At 46.2% G+C, this 9,533-nt stretch overlaps 1 long non-coding RNA gene across 1 annotated transcript; it reads left to right on the top strand.

The window, feature by feature from the left end:
- Positions 1-2,926: 2,926 nt before the first annotated feature.
- Positions 2,927-7,928, top strand: LOC140695557 (uncharacterized). Its single transcript, XR_012071207.1, has 3 exons — positions 2,927-3,080; positions 6,267-6,339; positions 7,711-7,928. It is a non-coding gene; the product is annotated as an uncharacterized lncRNA (long non-coding RNA).
- Positions 7,929-9,533: the final 1,605 nt, after the last annotated feature.

Here is a 9,533-nt window from a genome sequence, read left to right as displayed (position 1 = left end):
TCTACTCTACGTTATTTTGGAGTGTTTCCAGAAGTGCAGAGTGTGAGTGCGCTTGTGCTTTGTAGTGCCACGGGAATGTCCCACTGAAACCAGTTCTTCCAAGAACTTCTCTGTCTACAGAAACACCAGTGGAAGCATATCTATGGATGTCACACATCAGGGCCTGCTGAATGATCCCGCAGCCCGAACTTGGTGTCCTCGCTGCCGAACCGTGCCGGTGCCATCCAAAATGTAGCATCCGCTTTTGAGAGATAAACTGAAGGAAATCCTTCCTATTCTCACGCTGTTGTCTTGGACCACACTTCCTTGTCCTCTCATCCTTGTGGCACGGGTGCACAAAGGCAACCACAGAGCTGTTGCACATCCTGTGCCTCAAACCAAACCATAATCACAGCCCAGGTTATGAATGTAGCAGATCCTAAGGCTTTTCATTCTGAATTCAAACCAAGACCCCCTGGATCCCTCAGACATGATGCACAATATCCCTGATTCAGCCCCACACATGCTCTATTGGCAAAAGGCCAAATTGGTCTCTGGTCCTGTAGATGCACTGGGTGTGGCCATGGGATATATCGATAATTTCAACTGTGCGCGCCAGGGTGGTTGCTTGCTCATTGGGGTCCCAGGTCGGTTTGCTCTCTTCATACGACCCACCACATCCCACAACGCACTCCAGATCCCTGTGACTCAGCGTGTGCCACCATCCGTAGCCCTATCCCTCCCTGAACGCTGCCTCTGCTACCTCAAATTTGGCAGCTCGGAGCTTGGTCTCAGAATCAACTGTGGGGATATTTTGCACTGGATTCTTTGAGTTCTGTCAGCCAAGCATCTGCTGTGCACTCTTCTAACACTCAGCGCATCACCTTCAATCCCATGTCTCCTGTCCGCTTGAGAGTGTGCGTCCAAGTTAAAGAGAGTTTCACCTTTACTGCTCCATCAACAGGGCTCACTGGTATCCATTCCCTGCTTTTCCTTCTCCTGCTTCCAGGTGTTCTGAGGCCTCATCCTGTCTTTGGAAGTAACAGACCTCTCTTCGGCAAGTGTCCTGTGCCAAGGGCTGGGTGAGTGGATGTTTCCATTGCTGTGTTCATGGGAGCGAGTGAGCGCAGGTTGCACTGCTTCTCTGTCAACTGGGCATCGATGAATCAACACTTTCCCAGATACATTTCACAGAAATGTGATTTTTTTTTATCTCTTTGTTTCTATACAGCCGTGGTGGGAGGGATTGTCCGAAGACTCCAGTTTTGACATTGTGTTGATATCTCATTAGCAGTCTTTAAAAATTTAATAGAATTGATATAAATGTTTTGGGAGTTATACGAAAATGAAGTTAGTTTCTGAAACATACTAAATCGACCTAGAAGCCAGACTTGTCAATTTCGGTAACATTTTGTCAGCTCTAAGGAAAACATAGACAGATAGAATGCAAACTAGCAGTCCGAACTGTTAAAGTGGTCATGTCAACTCTTTACTGTTGAAGCCTCCGAAACCAACAGGAACCATGAAATAACTAATGGAAACATGAAATAACCCCCAAGCTTGGATTCCCTTGTGCATGTGGTGCCCTTTACTCCCGATGACACCTACTGGTCAATGTTGGCATTTCAAGGTGTAACATCCCTCTCAAGGAAAATACAAGAGGAAACGAACTAAATATATACATTTAGCTTTGAATCCAAAGAACCTAGAGGCATTATAGCTATGAGAACCCTGCTGCAGCTATGCTAGGCTACTGAGAACCAGGTGTTCTTCTATCAGTGATGAGAACGCTTAATCATCCGATCATGTTGGGTAAAGCACTTGAATGCAACCAAGTCTGCACCCCCATGATAGACTGCCCCCGGGGGCTTGACTCAATTGAAAGACGGTCCACATAAGCTGTGTCTTTCATGTCATTGGCGACTTTTACAGTTCCGTTCACTATCTGACTTCTAATATTTACCTAGACTGTCTTGAAAAACGGAGGCCTAATACAGATTCAAGTTCAGTCAAAGAGTCCCCTCACTTACCACACTCCCTTCACCCCAGAGAGGACATAACCCAGCATTTGCTGAATCTAGCGGAAGGCCATCGTTTCTTTGTGGGAGCTAAGTATTCAATCCCTATCTATTTCATACGAGAGCATTTGACCTTTATGGGGTTCCCTGTTGTTCACAGAGGATGAAGCTAGAGGAACTCTGATTCTAGGAGGGGCTTGCTCTTCTCTTACTGGCTTCATTGCAGCTCAGGTACTGATCCCTCAAAATGGATGCCTGAGTGGAGGGTAGGGAAGAGCAAGTGCTTGATAGCTAGGCCCAAACCTGGGAAAAGGCTTACCTGGGCTTGGTGCACTTTGATCTGAATGGCTTGGAATTGCCCCTTGGGTCGTGTGGATTATCTGACCTCTTTCAAGAACATGAGCGTTTTTATCAATCTCTGCCATCTCTTCTCTTTAGACGTCAGGGATCTTGGACCCGTTCTTGGAGCAGAGAATTGAGGAACTTCCTCCAGTCCACGGTGGCCCTCCGTATGTTTCTGCTAGTATCAGCGAGGTTCAATATGTCTCATGAATGCCTTTCGAGCCTGCTATCCTCTACAGCTGTCTCCAGGCCAGTATTCTCTATTGAAGCAGAACATCTCTCATCAATGTGTTCGCATCTCTCCTCAATCCGTGCAGCCATATTTTCGGCCAGCTTCTCTTCGTGTCTCCCAGAAAGTCGACTTCAAACAGGACTGGGCAAGTCTGAAAGGACCTCGGAGCCTCTCCAGTAAGCTGAAGACAGGCAGATCTTCCACTGTCTGCCCTTTCACGTTCTGGAAACTGACCCGTGAACTCAGGTCTTTGGGCAGCAGCAGTATCTCGACTGACACAGCTTCCCGGACCAAAGACCTAAGCCAAGCTCCACAGAGGGCGGCAGCCCCTCCATCGCACTGATCCACCCACAGAACTCTGCCCGGTTACCTAGGATCCACCAGCCACAACAAGCCTCGCGGTACACACCAACATTCCACCTGGAATCCAACCGCTAACTGCCGTCCCCAATGGCTGCTGCATCTTGTCAGTGTTGGGGAGGGGCTGCATCCGACGAGAGGTTCCTAAGGTAAAGTGATTCTACCCACTAGCGTCCCATGGGCCTTTGTTCTTCCCTCTTTCCTTTTGTTCAGATCTGTATGCACTGTAGCAACGGAGGGAAGTGTGTCCATTTTCAGTTGAATGTTTCACACGTCTTTAAACTTTCTAACAGTTCACAGTACACAGAGACCCACTAAGGGAAACTATTGTTCCTGTAATATGGGCACACCCGCAATACATAGCCGTCGGTTGATTTCTGCTGAAACACCCGCATTCACGGGACATCTATCCATTTGTTTCAAGGGGGCTGAAATTCCTAGGACTGATACAATCCCCAATGTGCACTTTACTGCCTGTCTCTTTTGATCTTAGTACACTTTTGCGGAGCTACTTTTCCTTGTTATAGGCTTGTGCCATTTCTTCTCGACGTAGTGTAGAATATGGCATTCATTCATCCTGTTGGAAGACTTGCAAGTCTCTATCACGGACTAGGAATCCATTGGATTCCAAATCGGCATTTGGGTTAGGTCACGATATGCTCATATGAATCAATATTTACGAATATAAATGCACGCCTCTGATTTCCGAATACAGGTGTGCTGAGTACATTCAAGCCGCGATACTGGGTCGATGCGTACTGAATGATCCTTGACATCACCTTGAGTAATTTCTTTGAATATTCATGTTACCCTACCCTTTTTGTGTTGTTTGTTTGTTTGATTCTTTCTTGGTCTGCTTCTCGTTTGCTTTGCAAACACGTCAGGCCATGCATCTCTCCGTTTGCTTCCAACAGAGAGTCATATAAGCTGACTCCCTTAAGATAGTGCTTCCATTCCCCTATGATTTCCTGCTTCCCTCTCCCATCTTTAGGGTTTTGATGTCCTCCTTGCTTTCTTCTTGTTTCTTCTTTTCCACTCATGCTCTTCTTGCATTTCCAATAAGGGTTTTCTTCTTTCCATTTCATCTTGCTGCTTATCCCTTCAGGGAGAATTCTCAACCTTTCTTTAGGATAAGCTTCGAACTGCTGAATTCTTTTAAGATTTGCAGGTCTGTGGCATTCTCTAGCTCTGCTGTTATTAGAAATGGTGGTCATGTGGCATAGGCTACCCTAGATGGCAGCATTTTGCCATTCAAGCTATGGTCTATGTCCTGGCACTCCTCCCTGTCCTGCAATATTGCTGCTGAGATAGCAGCTGAAACCCCTCTGGAGGTTCTCTTGTGACTATGTTGCTTTCCTCCAGGCGCATTTTAAATCACTGGGATGCTCATGAACTTTGTTGATTTGGATCATACAGCTGCTGCTAAGTCTATTGGGATTCCACCTCTTTGGGACGCTGTGTACTTCCTGAATTCGCCTAGATGATTCTATCTTGGCTTTCAGCAAGTTTCAGTCTGATTTTTCTACACATCACTTTTCAAACATTGTTTGTTTCTTTATCTCTTGCTTTTCCATCTGGGACTCTTTCGAATTTTAGTCTTTCATGCCTTGTCTTCAACCAGGATTCAACAGCAATGTTTTCATTGGTTTGCACTTGCTTTCCTATGTGTGCTTCTGAACCGAGGGGATTTGTGTTCCCCTGTCTTCAAAGTCATTCACGCGTCCCTCTGCAATATCTCGTCTGCTTAGGACGGAATGTTAGCCCTGATATATTCTCATCCACTGAGTTTTCTGATATTATTTGGCTCCTCTTTAGGCTTTCTCTTCCCCTTTTCTGGTATTCTGCCTTTTGTGATTCTGAGACACTGTTGTTCTTCAGTGGTTTCCCTCACCTCCATTTTCAATACTTGCTCTGGAGAGCGTTTTGCAGTCTAGTTGTCTGAAAGCTTATCTTTAGGGCCTTCAATCTCTTTGGAACTGAAAATGGTACTTCCTTTTCCTTTTACTGTATTTCTTCATCTCTACTGGTCAGGTAATTTCAGGTATCTAATGTAGACTTCTAGGGCTTGGTTAAGTGAAAACTTTAGACTCTTGGCTCTACACAATTGCATGGGATTTCTGGGAGGACAAATTTTCCTAGACATTGATGCCATGTCCTGTTCCTGTGTGTGTTGTCTGGTCTATCTCCAATTGCTGGTGTTGCCTTTGTTGTGATGAACCCCCCATACTATTTCGATTAGGATAACCTCATTTTGATTACGCTTCTCTCACAAATCTGAAAGAGCAGAGGACACTTCCTCTGGTGGAAATGGAGCTTCTCAAGGTTCTCAGCTCTGCATTCTACTCTATGTTATTTTGGAGTGTTTCCAGAAGAGCAGAGTGTGAGTGCGCTTGTGCTTTGTAGTGCCACGGGAATGTCCCACTGAAACCAGTTCTTCCAAGAGCTTCGCTGTCTACAGAAACACCAGTGGAAGCATATCTATGGATGTCACACATCAGGGCCTGCTGGAATGATCCCGCAGCCCGAACTTGGTGTCCTCGCTGCCCGAACCGTGCCGGTGCCATCCAAAATGTAGCATCCGCTTTGGAGAGATAAACTGAAGGAAATCCTTCCTCTTCTCACGCTGTGTCTTGGACCACACTTCCTTGTCCTCTCATCCTTGTGGCACGGGTGCATGAAGGCAACCACAGAGCTGTTGCACATCCTGTGCCTCAAACCAAACCATAATCACAGCCCAGGTTATGAATGTAGCAGATCCTAAGGCTTTTCATTCTGAATTCAAACCCAAGGCCCCCTGGATCCCTCAGACCCGATGCACAATATCTCTGATTCAGCCCCCCACATGCTCTATTGGCAAAAGGCCAAATTGGTCTCTGGTCCTGCAGATGCACTGGGTGTGGCCATGGGACATATCGATAATTTCAACTGCGTGCGCCAGGGTGGTTGCTTGCTCATTGGGGTCCCAGGTCGGTTTGCTCTCTTGATAGGACCCACCACTCCCACAACGCACTCCAGATCCCTGAGACTCAGCGTGTGCCATCATCCGTAGCCCTATCCCTCCCTGAACGCTGCCTCTGCTACCTCAAATTTGGCAGCTCGGAGCATGGTCTCAGAATCAACTGTGGGGATATTTTGCACTGGATTCTTTGAGTTCTGTCAGCCAAGCATCTGCTGTGCACTCTTCTAACACTCAGCGCATCACCTGCAATCCATGTCTCCTGTCCGCTTGAGAGTGTGCCTCCAAGTTAAAGAGAGTTTCACATTTACTGCTCCATCAACAGGGCTCAGACCATGCACTGGTATACATTCCCTGCTTTTCCTTCTCCTGCTTCCAGGTGTTCTGAGGCCTCATCCTGTCTTTGGAAGTAACAGACCTCTCTTCGGCAGGTGTCCTGTGCCAAGGGCTGGGTGAGTGGATGTTTCCATTGCTGTGTCCATGGGAGCGAGTGAGCGCAGGTTGCACTGCTTCTCTGTCAACTGGGCATCGATGAATCAACACTTTCCAGATACATTTCACAGAAATGTGATTTTTTTTTATCTCTTTGTTTCTATACAGCCGTGGTGGGAGGGATTGTCCGAAGACTCCAGTTTTGACATTGTGTTGATATCTCATTTGCATTCTTTAAAAATTTAATAGAATTGATATAAATGTTTTGGGAGTTATACGAAAATGAAGTTAGTTTCTGAAACATACTAAATCGACCTAGAAGCCAGACTTGTCAATTTTGGTAACATTTTGTCAGCTCTAAGGAAAATATAGACAGATATAATGCAAACTAGCAGTCCGAACTTTTAAGGGGTCATGTCAACTCTTTACTGTTGAAGCCTCCGAAACCAACAGGAACCATGAAATAACTAATGGAAACATGAAATAACCCCCAAGCTTGGATTCACTTGTGCATGTGGTGCCCTTTACTCCCGATGACACCTACTGCTCAATGTTGGCATTTCAAGGTGTAACATCCCTCTCAAGGAAAATACAAGAGGAAACGAACTAAATATATACATTTAGCTTTGAATCCAAAGAACCTAGAGGCATTATAGCTATGAGAACCCTGCTGCAGCTATGCTAGGCTACTGAGAACCAGGTGTTTTTCTATCAGTGATGAGAACGCTTAATCATCCGATCATGTTGGGTAAAGCACTTGAATGCAACCAAGTCTGCACCCCCATGATAGATTGCCCCCGGGGGCTTGACTCAATTGAAAGACGGTCCACATAAGCTGTGTCTTTCATGTCATTGGCGACTTTTACAGTTCCGTTCACTATCTGACTTCTAATATTTACCTAGACTGTCTTGAAAAACGGAGGCCTAATACAGATTCAAGTTCAGTCAAAGATTCCCCTCACTTACCACACTCCCTTCACCCAGAGAAGACATAAACCCAGCATTTGCTGAATCTAGCGGAAGGCCATCGTTTCTTTGTGGGAGCTAAGTATTCAATTCCTATCTATTTCATACGAGAGTATTTGACCTTTATGGGGTTCCCTGTTGTTCACAGAGGATGAAGCTAGAGGAACTCTGATTCTAGGAGGGGCTTGCTCTTCTCTTACTGGCTTCATTGCAGCTCAGGTACTGATCCCTCAAAATGAATGCCTGAGTGGAGGGGAGGGAAGAGCAAGTGCTTGATAGCTAGGCCCAAACCTGGGAAAAGGCTTACCTGGGCTTGGTGCACTTTGATCTGAATGGCTTGGAATTGCCCCTTGGTTCGTGTGGATTATCTGACCTCTTTCAAGAACATGAGCGTTTTTATCATCTCTGCCATCTCTTCTCTTTAGACGTCAGGGATCTTGGACCCGTTCTTGGAGCAGAGAATTGAGGAAATTCCTCCAGTCCACGGTGGCCCTCCGTATGTTTCTGCTAGTATCAGCGAGGTTCAATATGTCTCATGAATGCCTTTCGAGCCTGCTATCCTCTACAGCTGTCTCCAGGCCAGTATTCTCTATTGTAGCAGAACATCTCTCATCAATGTGTTCGCATCTCTCCTCAATCCGTGCAGCCATATTTTCGGCCAGCTTCTCTTCGTGTCTCCCAGAAAGTCGACTTCAACAGGACTGGGCAAGTCTGAAAGGACCTCGGAGCCTCTCCAGTAAGCTGAAGACAGGCAGATCTTCCACTGTCTGCCCTTTCAGGTTCTGGAAACTGACCCGTGAACTCAGGTCTTTGGGCAGCAGCAGTATCTCGAACTGACACAGCTTCCCGGACCAAAGACCTAAGCCAAGCTCCACAGAGGGCGGCAGCCCCTCCATCGCACTGATCCACCCACAGAACTCTGCCCGGTTACCTAGGATCCACCAGCCACAACAAGCCTCGCGGTACACACCAACATTCCACCTGGAATCCAACCGCTAACTGCCGTCCCCAATGGCTGCTGCATCTTGTCAGTGTTGGGGGAGGGGCTGCATCCGACGAGAGGTTCTCAAGGTAAATGTGATTCTACCCACTAGCGTCCCATGGGCCTTTGTTCTTCCCTCTTTCCTTTTGTTCAGATCTGTATGCACTGTAGCAACGGAGGGAAGTGTGTCCATTTTCAGTTGAATGTTTCACACGTCTTTAAACTTTCTAACAGTTCACAGTACACAGAGACCCACTAAGGGAAACTATTGTTCCTGTAATATGGGCACACCCGCAATACATAGCCGTCGGTTGATTTCTGCTGAAACACCCGCATTCACGGGACATCTATCCATTTGTTTCAAGGGGGCTGAAATTCCTAGGACTGATACCATCCCCAATGTGCACTTTACTGCCTGTCTCTTTTGATCTTAGTACACTTTTGCGGAGCTACTTTTCCTTGTTATAGGCTTGTGCCATTTCTTCTCGACGTAGTGTAGAATATGGCATTCATTCATCCTGTTGGAAGACTTGCAAGTCTCTATCACGGACTAGGAATCCATTGGATTCCAAATCGGCATTTGGGTTAGGTCACGATATGCTCATATGAATCAATATTTACGAATATAAATGCACGCCTCTGATTTCCGAATACAGGTGTGCTGAGTACATTCAAGCCGCGATACTGGGTCGATGCGTACTGAATGATCCTTGACATCACCTTGAGTAATTTCTTTTGAATATTCATGTTACCCTACCCTTTTTGTGTTGTTTGTTTGTTTGATTCTTTCTTGGTCTGCTTCTCGTTTGCTTTGCAAACACGTCAGGCCATGCATCTCTCCGTTTGCTTCCAACAGAGAGTCATATAAGCTGACTCCCTTAAGATAGTGCTTCCAATCCCCTATGATTTCCTGCTTCCCTCTCCCATCTTTAGGGTTTTGATGTCCTCCTTGCTTTCTTCTTGTTTCTTCTTTTCCACTCATGCTCTTCTTGCATTTCCAATAAGGGTTTTCTTCTTTCCATTTCATCTTGCTGCTTATCCCTTCAGGGGAGAATTCTCAACCTTTCTTTTAGGATAAGTTTCGAACTGCTGAATTCTTTTAAGATTTGCAGGTCTGTGGCATTCTCTAGCTCTGCTGTTATTAGAAATGGTGGTCATGTGGCATAGGCTACCCTAGATGGCAGCATTTTGCCATTCAAGCTATGGTCTATGTCCTGGCACTCCTCCCTGTCCTGCAATATTGCTGCTGAGATAGCAGCTGAAACC

Source organism: Vicugna pacos, unplaced genomic scaffold (genome assembly GCF_048564905.1).
Source record: "Vicugna pacos unplaced genomic scaffold, VicPac4 scaffold_396, whole genome shotgun sequence".
NCBI classification, from domain to species: domain Eukaryota; kingdom Metazoa; phylum Chordata; class Mammalia; order Artiodactyla; family Camelidae; genus Vicugna; species Vicugna pacos.
Note: the sequence above shows the minus strand (reverse complement) of the source record. Positions and strands in the feature narration are given on the sequence as shown.